Source organism: Diceros bicornis, chromosome 34, assembly GCF_020826845.1.
Source record: "Diceros bicornis minor isolate mBicDic1 chromosome 34, mDicBic1.mat.cur, whole genome shotgun sequence".
Taxonomy (NCBI): domain Eukaryota; kingdom Metazoa; phylum Chordata; class Mammalia; order Perissodactyla; family Rhinocerotidae; genus Diceros; species Diceros bicornis.
This window is the reverse complement of record NC_080773.1, coordinates 37,052,490-37,068,556: the sequence shown is the minus strand read 5'-3', so window position 1 is coordinate 37,068,556 and position 16,067 is coordinate 37,052,490. Positions and strand designations below refer to the sequence as shown.

Here is a 16,067-nt window from a genome sequence, read left to right as displayed (position 1 = left end):
TTCAGTCCATAACACAGTAGTAACTGTGTTTGTTAAGGCCTTCACCTCATTTGAACAGTGAGATGTGTTAGACTGGAGTCAAAGGTAAAGGATTTCCCACATGCAGTGCACTCATCCTAAGCCTTACCCCAATGTGAACTCTCTGATGACAAGGTAGTGGAAATCTTTTGGAAAAGAATCTCCCACATTTTGTGCATTTATAAGGCCTTTATCCAAAATGAACTCTTAGGTGCTCAGTGAGTGTGGAGGATTGACTAAATGATTTTCCCCATTCACTGCACTAATATGGTCTTTCTCCAGTGTGAACTCTCCAGTGTTTAATGAAGCTGTACTTGCTGATACGTATTTGCCACCTTCATCACAATATGAGGTGTTACTCCTGTGTGAACTCATTGCATGTGGGCGGCCTGGAGGTATACGGGAATTCTCTAGCTCCTGCTCAATTTTGCTCTGATCGTAAAACTGCTCTAAGAAATAAAGTCTGTTAGAAAAATAGCATTAGTGAAGTTGGTCTCCAGTTGAGATCTATGTACGATTGCCAAAAGAAATTGAGTATGTCTTAGCTTATGGACTAAGAATTATCATATGGATAACGGTGTTCCTAAACAGGTGGAACACAATCACTGTCGATACAGGCAAACAGGCAAAGAAGTTTTTCGTGGGCACTAGAAGCATAGCTGCTGCTTGTCCACCTGTTTCAGCGCGGCCTAACACCCCTCTTCTTTGCTCTCATGGCTCTCTATACAGTGTTTTTCCTACTTCCTGACCAAACATACCTTAACTCACAAGACTGAATAACAGTTCACGCACCACGCATTTGAAGAGCAATAACGTAACGTTTACAGGAATGCATCGATTCATTTTATGTCAGACTGACTCTAGGGAATGATATGGCGATGTACAGCAGTAGATCTGGGAGCACCCCAAATACTAGTTTTATGCTGTGAGAACAGGCTGAGCTTCACTGGTGCGAAATTACATCTCTTCGCCGCCTTTAACAGGGAGCAGAGCCCCTCCGTTTGGGTATGAGCACCAATTTCCAGCATCTCTCAGGGACACCAGAGGACAACACCCTGGCTGGTTTGGAGAACACCCTCCTCTGCCGCCTCTAGAGCTCGGGGAACCACGCTACTCGGAAGAGCTTATGCCGAGAGACATAAGCGGAGATGAGCCAATGAGGGACCAGAATGAGGCGTTTCCCTGCGTGCGCATCCCGTTAGGGAGGGACTTCCGGCCTCCTCCTCGGCGCGGTCACTTTGTTTGGAGATTGTAGGCGGTGACGCCGCCGCTGGGATACCCTTGACTGGGGACGGTCCTCCTCGAGGGAAGGTCGCCGTCATGGAGCAGTGAGGGAGGAAGGGGACACCCACCTAGTCAGCCAGGTCACCATCACATCCGTCGCTGTCTTTTTGGCGTCTCTCTTGTCGGCTCACCCCGTCAGAGGCTCCGGGGTGCTGGGTCGGGGCTGAGGTGACGGGACCGAGAAGGCGCGAGAGGAGGCGCTGTCCCCGCTGCACAGGGCGGGTCTGAGGCTCGGCGACGCCGCCCGGGGGATCCGCGCCAGGGCCGGGACAGGGACCGCCGTGCCCGGGTCCCCTCCTCTCCCGCCGCACCCGGCCCCGCTTCGCCCCCGGAGTCCGATGGCGGCGGCCGCGCGGAGGGAGCCGGCTCAGGTCAGTGCTCGTGCTCCGCGCCCTCCCCGCCCTCAGCCCAGCCCAGCCCTAGAGCCCCGAGTGCGGGCGCCGCTCACGGGCCTGCAGCCCAGGCCCCGGTGTCCGGGACGGGGAGGCGCTCGTGGGCCCTGTTTCTGAGAGCCGGCGTGACGAGTGTGGGAGACGGTCCTAGGGGAGGACGACTGAGCTCGGAGGAGTCGGGGACCTGGGGTCCGTGTTCTGTGTGGAGTGAACAGAGTGTGAGGAGGAATGTCGCCTGGACTGGAAGCTGAGGGGCTGTTCCTTCTCCGAGGCCCCTGGGAGCCGTGGAGGGTTGTGAACAGAAGAGGGACACAGTGTGAGTTAGAGTTTAAAAAGTTTTCCAAAAGTTGCTGAGCAAGAGAGCAGAGTGGAATGGGGGTGATGAGGACAGTGAGGCACAGGGAGTTGAGTCCTCATCCAAGGTCACAGAGCTGGTAAGAGGCAGCTCTGAGGACTGAAACAGAGGTTAGTAAGTGAACCCGAGGTGACCAAGTTCCAGGGCTGGGTGGGGATACAGACAAGGGCTGTGCATCTGGAACCCAGCCATGGTTGCCTGCGTCTTCCCACAGGTTCTTTTTTTTTTTTTTTGTGAGGATGATCAGCTCTGAGCTAACATCCATGCTGATCCTCCTCTTTTTGCTGAGGAAGACTGGCCCTGAGCTAACATCCGTGCCCATCTTCCTCCCCTTTATATGGGTCGCCGCCACAGCATGGCCTGACAAGCAGTGCATCAGTGCACGCCTGGGATCCGAACCCAGGCCGCCAGCAGTGGAGCGTGGGTGCGCCCTTAACCAGCATGCCACCGGGCCAGCCCCTTCCCACAGGTTCTGATACTAGAAAAAGAACTTACGGAACCTACACAGGGAAGGAGAGGGTGTTCCAGTCCCTCACTGCTCCTCACACTACCTGTGTCCAGAATTTTGGTGACTCGAGCCTCTTCCCTTGCTATTTTCCTGGCTTTTGGTTGTAGGCACCCTGGGGATACCCTTAAGCCCAGGGTCCTGAGTGAGGCCAGGAGTAACATGGAGGTGTTTCCATTTCTGACAACCGGTGACCCCAGCATGTGCAAATGCTTGGCGGTATGACTGAGCTGGAGACAGGGGACAGCAGGTCTTCATTCCTTCTGTAAAGACCAACGAGCAGGGGGTCAAGGAAAAGGCCATAGTGTGGCTGCCTGAGAAATTGGGCATCTGTTTGGGAGGTAATGGGAGGTTTGAATAAGAAGAAGGAGTTGGTCTTACCCACATTTAACAGGCTCCTTCTGGCTGCACAGTGGAGATTATAGGGTTAAGGGAGGAGGCAGGGAGCCTGGGAGGAGGCAACTGCTATAATCTGGATGAGTGTTGATGGAGCAGAGTGGTGGCCATAGCAGTAGGCAAAAAATTGGACTCTATTTTTTTAAGAAGGATCAAGTAGATTTTTCGATGTTGTAGGTGAGGAAGAGAAAGGGAAGGGTCAGGGATGACTGCATGTCACTGGTCCTAGCAGTTGTAGGGATGGAAACTCCAACTGGGACCTGGAAGTTCGTGATAGATTAATTTTCCTTGTGAATATCACAAGTTTTGTTTGGCCCCTGTGAAAAGTCTGAGATGTTTCAGAGAACAGTGAGTGGAGGCATCAAGTGGGAAGCTGGACACATAGGTCTGGAAATCTGAGGAGGGGTTCAGGATGGAGGCATACAAAGATGGTGGCTGTTGGGGCTGGCCCCGTGGCCTAGTGGTTAAGTTCGGGGCACTCGGCTTGGGCAGCCTGGGTTGGGTTCCCAGGCGCAGACCTACACCACTCGTCGGCAGCCATGCTGTGGCGGCGACCCACGTACAAAAATAGAGGAGGGTTGGCACAGTTGTTAGCTCAGGGTGAATCTTCCTCAGCACAAAAAAAAAAAAAAATGGTGGCTGTTGTGTGGACCATGAAGGAGCTGTGCATCCCATTTAGGTGGGGGAGTGCAGGTCATCATGGCGATGCTATTAGCTGGTCAGAAAGAGGAGGATGCATGATGAGGAGTGGTTTTCTTGCTCTCCGCCTAATGAGGTACAGAGGTGCACACAAACCCAAGTGAAGGGGAGAAGTGGTCATGGTGACCATATGGGAGAGAGCATGGTCTGGCAGATGACTAAGGCTTCCGTGGGATGAGTGGACCTGAGATGGCTGTGGAGGCAGAGGAGTAACTGAGACAAGATGACACTGAGGCCAGACAAGATGACACTGCTCCTTCACTAATGTACAGCTTCACCAGAATTTTGTGGTGAGCTTCAGTGGGGTCTGGGGTGTTCAGTGTTGGTGTTGGATGAGGTGTGGTGCAAATGTGGTCATTTGTGAGAGTCACTGTGCCTGGCACAGAGACCATCAGGGCTGGGGTTTTAAGGAAGGTTGAGTGGAGAGAGGAGGATTGTGGTCTCTGAGGAGACAGGAAGTGCAGCACAGAAGTGGAAGTAGGTCATGGGCATCTGTAGTTCACAAGTGCTTCTGAGTGGCTAATATTGAAGCAAGGATCAGAGGTATGGAGGAGGCCTTCAGAGCAGCATTTGGGGTTTTCCTTAAATGCGTAGCTGTGAGAGTGCAACTGTGGGCACTGAAGAATTGAGAGAGGTACAATCTACAGAATGATGTGCACATGGAGAGGACGTGTGAGCTGATGGCCCTAGGGCCGTGGTGTTGGAGACTGAAGGGTGAAGCACGGGCCCACGTTTGGCTGTGTCCTGGAGTCCAAATCTGGAGACTCCAGGGGAATTGATTTACAGGATGGGTGGAACCCTAAAGGCCAGGACCAGAGCTTGGATGACGTCTCTGTGCTCCTGCTGCCTGATGTTTCTGAGGGCTGAACACAGTGAATAAAGGGACCCTGAGGATAGGGTGGGGATCAGTGGCACCTAGGCCTGGAATTCTTCTGAGGTGGGGAGCTCTGGAGGAGGATGAGTGTGGAGTAGATGTGTGGCGAGATGGATTATGGGATCCCAGAGAGAGAGAATGTTGATGGTTTCATCTGTCCCGATCATAACAGGACAGTGTGACCTTTCACGATGTTGCTGTGTACTTCTCCCGGGAGCAATGGAGGCTTCTTGATGAGGCTCAAAGATGCCTGTACCTGGATGTGATGCTGGAGAACTTTGCACTCATATCCTCACTGGGTAAGACTCTCACAGCCTCACAGTGACCTGGCCTAGGCTCTATCCTCTCCCCCACAGCCATTCTCAGTCATTTTTCATGTGGACCATGGACACTGCCTGCTTCTCCAGTTTTCTGGGTCGCCGCTGTGTTGCTAGGGCTGGAGTGTTTGCCCTGCCCTCTTCTCCCCCCTGCAGCCCCGATACCTGCTGTACGGAACCCTCTTAGGAAAGGATTCCAGGTTGGTAGTATTGCAGTGAGCTGAATGGATTCCACCGTGCTTGCCCCTTCTCTGGGTCACTGTATCCAGATGCATATCACTTCTGTGTCCCAGGTTTTGATCCCTTGTTTTCCCTGACATTTCCTCCTGCCTGCTTGTGCCAAGCATGCAGGCATTGTCATGGTCATTACTTCCTGAAGCATGGGCTACTTTTCAACAGTTCCTGCGTGGTTTGTAGTGTTTAGATCTGTTTTCTTTTTTCAGTCTTGTCTAGATATAAAATTGTTGACAGTCGTCCCTTGGTATCCACGGGGTGATTGATTCCAGGATCTCCCCCTGCCCCCTGCCTTGAATGCCAAAATCCAAGGATGGTCAAGTCCCTTATGTAAAATGGCATAGTCTTTAAATATAACCTATGCACATCCTCCTGTATACTTTAAATCATCTCTAGATTACTTATAACACCAAATACAATGTAAATGCTATGTAAATAGTTGCCTACACATCACTTCATTCATGTGGATTCACCGTAGCGCTTGGTGCCTGGCAAATTTAAGGTTTGCTTTTTAAAACTTCCTGGGATTTTCTTTTTTCAAAATTTTTTTTTTTTTGTGAGGAGGACTAGCCCTGAGCTAACATCCGTGCCAATCCTCCCCTTTTTTCTTGAGGAAGACTGGCCCTGGGCTAACATTCGTGCCCATCCTCCTCTACTTTATATGGGACACCGCCACAGCATGGCTTAGCAGGCGGTGCGTCGGTGCACGACCGGGCTCTGAACCTGCGAACCCCGGGCCGCCGCAGCAGAGCGTGCTCACTTAACCGCTGTGCCACTGGGCCGGCCCCTTTTTTCAAATATTTTTGATCCGTGGTTGGTTGAATCCACGGATGCGGAACCCGTGGATATGCAGGCCGACTGTATATTAAAATGTACAACGTGATGATTTGATATATTTATACATTATGAAGAATTGTCACAATGAAGTTAATTAAACATCCCTCACCTCATAGTTACCTTATTATTATTTTGTTATTGTTAAGAATACTTAAGATCTACTGTCAGTAAATTTAAAGTGTACAATAGAGTATTGTTAACTATAGTCACCATGCTGTACATTACATCCTCAGAACTTACTCATCTTATAACTGCATGTTTGTACCTTTTGACCAACAGCTCCCCATTTTCCACATGCCCCAGCTCCTGCCATTCTACTCGGTTTCTATGATTTCAAATTTTTTTGTGTGTGTGTGTGAGGAAGATCGGCCCTGAGCTAACATCCATGCCAGTCCTCCTCTTTTTGCTGAGGGAGACTGGCCCTGAGCTAATATCTGTGCCCATCTTCCTCCACTTTATGTGGGACACCGCCACAGCATGGCCTGACAAGCGGTGTGTCAATGCACGCCCAGGATCTGAACCCGGGCCACCAGCAGTGGAGCTCACGCACTTAACCGCTATGTCACAGGGCTGGCCCCCAATTTTTTTTTTTTCCTATTCCAACCACAGTGAACAAGGGTTCCCTTAAATCTATACCCTCACCCACACTTGTTATCTCTGCTCTTTTTGATGGTAGCCATTTTATCAGGTGTAAGGTGATATCTCATTGTGGTTTTGATTTGTATTTTCCTGTTGGTTAGTGAGAAAGAGCATTGTTTTATATACCTGCTGGCCATTTGTGTATCTTCTTTGATAAAACGTCTATTCAGGTCCTTTGCCCTTTTTTTTTTGTGACATCAGCCATGTGCTAACATCTACCAATCCTCCTCTTTTTTTTTTTTTTTTGCTGAGGAAGACTGGCCCTGGGCTAACATCCGTGCGCATCTTCCTCCACTTTATATGGGATGCCGCCACAGCATGGCTTGCCAAGCAGTGCGTCGGTGCGTGCCTGGGATCCGAACTGGTGAACCCCGGGCTGCCGCAGCGGAGCACACGCACTTAACCACTTGCGCCACTGGGCTGGCCTGTGCCCTTTTTTTTTTTTTTTTTGCTGGGAAAGAGTTGCCCTGAGGTAACATCTGTTGCCAGTCTTCCTCTTTCTTTTCTTTTTTTTTCCCTCCCCAAAGCCCCAGTACATAATTGTACGTTCTAGTTGTAATTGTTTGCCCATTTTTAATTGGATTTGTCTGTTGCTATTGAGTTATATGAGTACTTGATATATTTTAGATATTAACCCCTTGTGAGATACAGCGTTTGCAAATATTTTCTCTGTTTTCGTTTTATTGATTGCTTCCTTTGCTATGTAGAAGGTTTTTAATTTGACGTAGCCCGCCTTGTTTATTTTTGCCTTTGTTGCCTGTGCTTTTGGTGTCGTATCGAAAAATTCATTGCCAAAATCAACATCAAGGAGTTTTTTTCAAAGAGTTTTACATTTCTCGTCTTATATTTAAGTGTTTAATCCATTTCGAGTTAATTTTTGTGAGTTGTGTAAGGTAGGGTCCTAGTTTCATTTTTTTTGCATGTGCATTTCCAGTTTTCCCACCACCACTTATTGAAGAGACTATCCTTTCCCCTGGTGTATTCTTGGCACCCTTGTCAAAGAGTAGTTGATCTTATATGTGTGGGTTTATTTCTGGGGGTCTATGTTCTATTTCATAGGTCTCTGTGTCTGTTTTTTCAGTACTATACCGTTTTGATTACTGTTGTTTTATAATGTGGTTTGAAATCATGAAATGTGATGCCTCTAACTTTGATCTTCTTGATCAAGATTGCTTTGGCTATTTGAGGTCACTTGTGTTTCGAATTTTAGGATTCTTTTTCTATTTTTGGTAAAAATGCCATTGGAATTTTGGTAGAGATTGCATTGAATCTGTAGGTTGCTTTGGATAGTAGAGGTATTTTAACAATTGTAATTCTTCCAGTCCAAAAACATGGAATATCTTTCCATTTGTTTGTGTCTTCAGTTTCTTTCATCAGTCTGTTATACTTTCCAGTAAACAGGTCTTTTGCCTCCTTGGTTAAATTTATTCCTGAGTATTTTATTGTTTTTCATGCTATTGTAAATGGGATTGATTTCTTAATTTCTCATTGAGATATTTCATTGTTAGTGTATAGACACAGCTGATTTTTGTATGTTGATTTTATGTGCTGCAAATTTACTGAGTTCATTTATTCTTTCTGACAGTTTTTTGGTGGAGGTTTTATGGTTTTCTTTATATAAGATCATGTCATCTGCAAACACAGTTTTACTTTTTTTGTTTGTTTGTTTGGATACTTTTAATTTATTTTTCTTGCCTTATTGCTCTAGCTAGCACTTCCAGTACTATTTTATATAGGAGTGTTGGGGGTGGGTATCCTTGTCTTGTTCCTAATCTTAGAGGAAGAGCTTTTACCTTTTCATTTTTGAATATGCTGGTAGCTCTGGGCCTATCATATATGGCCTTTTTGATATTGAGGTATGTTCCTTCTATACCTAATTTTTTGAGAAGTTTTATCATGAAAAGATTCTGAGTCTTGTCAGATGCTTTTTCTGCATCTATTGAGATGATCATATGATGTTTTGCCTTCATTCTGTTAATGTGGTGTAGCACATTTATTGATTTGTTTATGATGAACATCCTTGCATCTCAAGGATTAATCACAGTTTATGATTCCTTTCGTGGACCGTTGAATTTGGTTTCCTAGTATTTTGTTGAGTTTTTAACATCTGTGTTCATCAGGGATGTTGGCCCGTAATTTTCTTTTCTTGTGGTGTCCTTGTCTAGCTTTGGTATCAGGTTAATGCTGGCCTCCTAAAATAAGTTTGGAAATGTTCCTTCCTCTTCAAATTTTTGGAAGAGTTTGCGAAAAATTGATGTTAATCCTTTTTAAAATGTTGATAGAATTCATCAGTGAATCTATCTGTTCGTGGCCTTTACTTTGTTGGGAGATTTAGTCTAAGTTAGTCTAGCTAAAGGTTTGTCAATTTTTCTTATCTTTTCCAAAAACTAGCTCTTAGTATTGTTGATCTTTTAATGCTTTTATAGTTTCTTATTTCTTTATTTCTGCTCTGATCTTTGTCTTTTTCTTTGTTCTGCTAACTTTGGTCTCTGTTCTTTTTCTAGTTTCTTGAAGTGTAAAGTTAGGTTGTTTATTTGAAATTTTTTTTTTCTTAACGCCGGCATTTATTGCTCTAATCTTTCCTCTTAGAAGTGCTTTTGCCTGTTCCATATGTTTTGTTTTCATTTTTGTTTGTCTCAAGATAGTTTTTGATTTTCCTTTCGATTTTTTCTTTGATTGATTTGTCAAGAGTGCGTTGTTTAATGTCTACATATTTGTGAATTTTTTACCTTTCATCCTGTTACTGATTTCTAGTTTTTCCATTGTGTTATGAAACAGTATTTGATATGATTTCAGTCTTCCAATATTTGTTAACACTTGTTTGACATAACATGATCTGTCCTAGAGAATATTCTGTGTGGACTTGAGAAGAATGTGTATTCTGCTGTAGTGGGATGGAATGTTTGTATATGTCTGTTAGATCCATTTGGACTAAAGTGTTGTTCAGTTCATATATCCTTACTCATTTTTTGTCTGGATATCCACCCGTTGTTTAAATTAGGATATTGAAGTTCCCTCTGAATATTCCATTGCTGTCTTTTCTGCCTTCAGATCTGTTTGTATTTGTTTAATACTTAATATAGTTGCACTTATGTGTGGTGCATATATATATATATAATTGTTACATCCTCTTGATGAATCGACTCTTTTATTATTATATAATGACCTTCTTTGTCTCTCGTGACAGCTTTTGACTTAATGTCTATTTTATCTCATATAAGTATAGCTACCCCTGCTCTCTGGTTTGCATTTGCATGGGATATCTCTTTTAAACCCTTCACTTTCAGCCTGTGTGTGTCCTGAAAGCTCAAGTTACTGTATTGTAGGTAGCATATAGTTGGATCTTGGTTTTTTTTCCCATCCAGCCACTGTATGTTTTTTGATTGGAGAATTTTATTAGGACCTACTGTTGCCATTTTGTTAAATATTGTCTGGCTGTTTTGTAGTTCTTGGTTCCTTTCTTCCTCTCTTGCTGTCTTCCTTTGTGATTGCCCGTGGTGGTATGCTTTCATTCCTTTCTCTTTCTCTTTTGTTTCTAATGTAGGTTTTTGCATTGTGGTTACCATGAGACTTATATAAAACGTCTTATAGCATTCTATCTTTACCTGATAACAACTTAACTTTGATCACATACAAAAGCTCTACTCTTTTACCCCCGCCCCCACATACATTTTATGTTTTGATGTCACAATTTACATCTTTTTATGTTGTGTAACCATTAACAAATTATTGTGGGTATAGTTATTTTTCATACTGTTCATCTTTTATCCTTTATACTACAGTTGAGTGATTAACACACTATTATAGTATTAGAGTATTCTGAATCTGGCTGTGTACTAATCTTTGCCAGTGTTTTTTATATTTTTGTGTTACTAATTAGTGTACTTTCATTTCAGTTTGAAGAACTCCTTTTAGCATTTTTTGTAGGGTAGTCCCTCAGCTTCTGTGTCTGGGAAAGTCTTTTTCTCTCCTTCATTTCTGAAGGGCACCTTTGCTGATAAAGTATTCTTGGTTTGCAGTTTTTTTTTTTCAGCATGTAGAACGTCATCCAACTCTGTCCCGGTATGCAGTGTTTCAGCAAAGAAAACCGCTCATATCCTTGTGAGGGTTCCCTTGTATACAAGGAATTTCTTTTCTCTTGCAGTCTTCAGAATTCTCTTTGTCATTACTTCTTGAATTTTATGTGTCTTGGTGAAGTCTTCTTTGGATTGAATTATTGGAGGGACTTAATATGAGCATCATGTACCTTGATGTTCACTTCTTTCCCCAGATTTGAGAAGTTTTCATCCGTTATTTCTTTCAATAAGCTTTCTGCCCCTGCCTCTCTCTCTTCTCCTTCTCGGGCTTCCGTGATGCCAATGTTTTGTTTCATGATGTCCCATAATTCATGTAGGCTTTCTTCCACTCTTTCTTTCACTCTTTAGTTCTTTTGTCTTTTTTCTTTGGATGATTTCAAAAGACCTAGCTAAAGTTTCAGGTTCATTCTTTGGATTGATCAAGTTGGCTATTGATGCTCTCTGTTGCGTTTTTTCATTCTTTATAGTCTTTTGCACCATCATTTCTGTTTGGTTCTTTATATTTTCTATCTTTCTGTTGAAAATCTCATTTTGTTTGCATATTGTTTTCCTTATTTTGTTCAATTGTCTATTTCTGTTTTCTGGTAGCTCATAGAGCTTCCTTAATACAATTACTTTGAATTCTTTCTCTGATGGTTCATAGATCTACATTTCTTTGGAGTGACTTGTAAATTATTGTGTTCCTTGGTGGGTGTCATGTTTTCTGGATTTTTGCATTTCTTTTAGCCTCGTTTTGATGTCTGTACATTTTATGGAGAACTGACTTCTTCCAGACTTTACAGAAAGGTTTTGGTGGGGAAACTCTTCATCCATGTGTGGGTGTGAGTGTGCTGCCTTGGTGGGTTGTGGTGTTTCCTACTGTAAGAAGGCCCAGCAGCTTAGTATCTCTGCAGCTCTGTCACCCGATGTCAGCATCAGCAAAGATTGCAGAGGTCCTCAACAGCTAAGGCTGTGGGTGTTGTCAGCAGTGGAGAGTGCTGCTGGGGACCTCCAGGTCTCTTTCTGCTATGGGAAATATTTGGTCTGAGTGGTTCCCTCTGATGCCCAGTCTGGCTTTTGGGTGGCTTCCTGGTGGTGGCGGCTTTGGTGCCTGATGTGCAGGCACCTGTGCTGCAGGTAGGGATCTGGGTTCTAGGGTGGAAAGAGACACAGAGCAATAGTAGTTCTAGGTCCCAGACGCTGAATAGCCTGCAGTGGCATTGACTTCACTGTGTACGATGCAGTCGCACACTGAGCAGTGATGGAGCATGTAAACAGAGCACGAGTGAACACAGAGAGACAGTGTCTCTGGGATCTGAGGAGCTGGTTAGCCCACAGCAGCCGTGGCTCTAGTGTCTGAGGTACAGGCGCACAGATGACAGCCATGGAGTCAGGTTATGCAGTATGGGCAACCATGGAGCAGTTGTAGCTCTGGTGTCTGGGATGTGTGTGGTGTTGAGAGGGGTGGGAGCTCTGATCCTGGAACAGAGCAATAGCTCCTTCTTTTGCAGGGGCAGCTCAACATATTATTCTCTGGCAAGTCACCCGTGGCAATAGCTGTTGGTTACCTTAGTGGGAAAGCTGTCAGTATGGCAGCAACTGCGGTCCCTGCCTATAAACACTTGGCCTTCTCTGCTGTGCACACTGTGGGTTCAGCAGCTGTAGTGGGGGCTGTGGAGGTTGTCTGCAACAAAGGCTGCTGGGGTGCTTTGCAGAACAGGCCATTGGTGACTGTGATGGCAATTGCCCTTTGGCTGGTACACACAGCCCCTGCCCTTCTTCTTTGTTCCTCATCATCTCCAGGTGTCTTCACTAAGTCGATGTCCCCAGTGATCTTTTGTGAGTGCTTCCTCTCCTTTGTATGTTCCACTGTGTTGCTGTGGCATCTTAATTGGGCTCTTGAGCCGTCTAAGGGCCAGTTTTGTTCATAGATAGCTGTCTAATTGTTTCTTGTTGGTGGCCGAGGCTGGTTTCCTCCTCCATCCTGCTGAAATCACTCACCCAGATCTCTTTTCTGTGGTCTGTTATGGGCTGAGTTGCTCTGGGACAGTGCAGGCCATTCACCTCCTGTCATTCCCTTAGGACTTGTATCCTCCGTGTCCCATGTAGTTACCCATCTAAAGCTTAGGAGGAAGACTTGTCTGTGTGCCACAGGATGGACATGACTCCAGCCATGGCAGGGTGGGCTCAGGGGGCCTGGCTCTGGTGACTGGCAGCTGGGGAGAGTGTGCCTCAGGCCTGTGTTCACATCATAGCCAGGAGCCTGTCCTCTTCAACCAGATTTGGTGCTGTTGCCGGTGGCCACACCCCATTGCTACCTTTCCTTTGCCATACTGACAGTTTGGCAAGTTATCAGTTCTACTGTCATGTCCTCTGGCTTCCAGCCCAGGGATAATCTCCACCTCTCTGGACTCCGCATTTGACGCCTTTCTCTCAGCACCCCTTCTGTAGTGCTCTCCAACGTTGGCGCTCACATGTTGAGCTGTGAGGTATGAACATATCCTTATATTGACCTTGAGCAGCAGCTAATCTGTTGTGATGGGATTTTCACAGGTTAGGCTGGACATTCTACTGAGCCTAACATCAGCAGCAGAAAAGGTCCTGCAGGAAGCTGTGGGCAGAAAACAACTTGTAGAGCCTGCCTCTCTTATTTATGTCACACCCTGTCTTTGTGTCCTTTCCCTGGTGAGGTCTCCACCAATCTGTGACCTTAGGGACCCAGGAATGCACAGCAGCCAGTGGCTCCTACAACTGAATTCCACTACCTTGTCTTGAAAAGCATCCCATAGATTCATTGTGAGATGAGAGAGATGCACACTTGTGATGGGATTGCCCCATCCCTGTAGTCAACATGTACTTCACCAGGGTTTCTTTGGTTGAGGTTGCTGCTGTGGAGCAGAGGATGTGGAGGCTCCCTTTGAACAGAGCATTTCTGTAGAAGTTTCATCTGCCTGGGCTCCCAAGGCAGCTCCATTTTCTCAGAAGACCCACCCTTGTGAGACGTGTGTTCCAGTCTTGAGACACATTTCCCACTTGGCTGAGCAGCAGGGAACACAACACAGCCTGAAACTGTTGAGGTGTGGGGCTTGTGCAAAACAATTTGATTTCATTGCAAAGTTTCAACAGCACCAGGAGCAGCATACGGGAGAGAAACCCTTCAGAAGCAGTGTGGACAGGGCCTCGTTTGTGAAGAGCTGCAGATTCCATGTGTCAGAGAAGCCCTTTCCCTTGGGGGAGGTTGGGAAGGACTTCCTGGCCAGCTTAGGACATCAGCAGCAACAGACCGCTCATACCAAGGAGAAGCCAAACAAAATCACCCAGTGCTGGGCCACTTCACCAAGCATAAAAACTCATTACGCCTGGGGAGAATGCAAGAAAGCCTTCAGCCCCAAAGGCACACTTGCTCAGGACCAGGTTGTCCACACTGGAAGACAGTGTTTTGTGTGCTGTGAATGTGGGAGAACATTCAGGTACAAATCCTCATTTGTTGTTTACCAGAGAGTCCACACTGGAAGAAGGCTTCATGTGTGTGGAGAATGTGGCAAATCTTTTAGGTGAAGCTCAACCCTCAATCAACATCAAAGAATTCATACTGGGACATGGCCATGTGAGTGCAGCAAATGTGGGAAATTCTTAAGCCACAAATCTATCCTCCTTCATCCCCAGAGGGAGAACAATGGAGAAAACAGCAATGTTTGCAGTGAATATGCAAAATCTGTTAGTGGTAGCTCAGTGTTCATTCAACACAGGAGAGTTCAAGTTGGAGGGAGGCCTTATAAATGTAATGACTTTGCAAAATCTTTTACCTCTAGCTCTGCCCTCGGTTATCATCAGAGATCTCACACAGGAGATAGGCCTTATTAGTGCAGTGATTGTGGGAAATCTTTTACCTCTAGGTCTGTCCTTCATTAGCATCAGAGAGTTCATTCTGGAGAAAGGCCTCACAAGTGCAGTGAGTGTGGGAAATCTTTTATCTTTAGCTCCAAACTCCATTATCATCAGAGAGTTCACACAGGAGAAAGGCCTTATGAGAGCAGTGACTGTGGGAAATCTTTTGTAGTTCCAACCTCCGTCATCATCAGAGACTTCACACTGGAGAAAGGCCTTATGTGTGCACTGAATGTGGGAAATCCTTTAAGGATAGATCACAACTCAATAAACACCAGAGAGTTCATACTGGAGAAAGGCCTTATGAGTGTAATGAATGTGGGAAATCCTTTAGCTGAAAATCTTCCCTCTCAATACACCAGAAAATTCATAATGGAGAAAGGTCTTATGAGTGCAGTGAATGTGGGAAATCTTTTACCTCTACCTCTGGCCTTGGTTATCATCAGAGAGTTCACTCAGGAGAAAGGCCTTATGAGTGCAGTGAATGTGGGAAATCTTTTATCTTTAGCTCCAAACTCCGTTATCATCAGAGAGTTTACACTGGAGAAAGGCCTTATGTGTGCAGTGAATGTGGGAAATCTTTTACCAGTAGTGACACCCTCCGTTATCATCAGAGAATTCACACAGGAGAAAGGCCTTATGAATGCAGTGAATGTGGGAAATTTTTTATATGAAAATCTACCCTCTGTAAACATCAGAGAGTTCACACTAGAGAAAGGCATTAGATGGGCAGGGAATGTGCAATTTCCTGTTCAGAAGAATGACACCAGAGGCAACTCTGTGGGGAGCCATCTCTCTCAATCAACTGTCATACATCTGAACATGCACAGTCGGGAGATTTCCTGTAGGTTTGTTATGCAAGAAGCTTGTGAAAATATGTTGCCCTTTCTAACCTGTCCAAGGCTCTTTCTATATTGATGTCATACCTAGTTTCTGTGGACAAACCTCTTTCACCTCTACCACCTGGCAGGTCCACACAGTGTGCATCAGTCATCACCCCAGTGTGCTCAGGGAATCTGACCTCTTCTCCCATGTATTAGAGCAAATTAGGAGTCACCTGAGCCTTCAGGGTCAGATTTCCCTCCACCTTGACTACCTTTGACATGGGCCTGAATCACTGTTGGCCCTGAGAATATCATGAGTTGGGCTGGCAGCTTGCAGAAATGACCACCTTGGGCTGGCCCCGTGGCTTAGCGGTTAAGTGCGTGTGCTCCGCTACTGGCAGCCCGGGTTCGGATCCCGGGAGTGCACCGACACACTGCTTTTCTGGCTGTGCTGAGGCCACGTCCCACGTACAGCAACTAGAAGGGTGTGCAACTATGACATACAACTATCTCCTGGGGCTTTGGGGGGAAAAAATGAGGAGGATTGGCAATAGATGTTAGCTCAGAGCCGGTCTTCCTCAGCAAAAAGAGGAGGATTAGCATGGATGTTAGCTCAGGGCTGATCTTCCTCATAAAAAAAAAAAAGAAATGACTACCTTTTTAAGGGATGTGGTGTCACATGATACTTAGGATGAATTTTTCCAGCTTCCACGCCACAAACTCGAACTGCTTTCTGCATGTTGCTCTGTC

At 45.6% G+C, this 16,067-nt stretch overlaps 1 protein-coding gene and 1 pseudogene across 3 annotated transcripts in view; both read left to right on the top strand.

Moving 5' to 3' along the window:
* LOC131397514 (zinc finger protein 256-like) overlaps positions 1–16,067 on the top strand; it is a 119,694-nt gene that overhangs the window by 25,857 nt on the left and 77,770 nt on the right. For 2 of the 3 annotated variants that reach the window (XM_058530523.1, XM_058530489.1), the window contains exon 1: positions 4,756–4,822. The exons of the other annotated variant lie outside the window; for it this stretch is intronic. The gene's annotated coding sequence lies outside the window, so the exon portion shown is untranslated. Of the gene's footprint in view, positions 1–4,755; positions 4,823–16,067 lie in introns of those variants that run through there. 3 annotated transcript variants of the gene reach the window in all.
* On the top strand, positions 984–15,828 carry LOC131397532 (zinc finger protein 211-like; annotated as a pseudogene).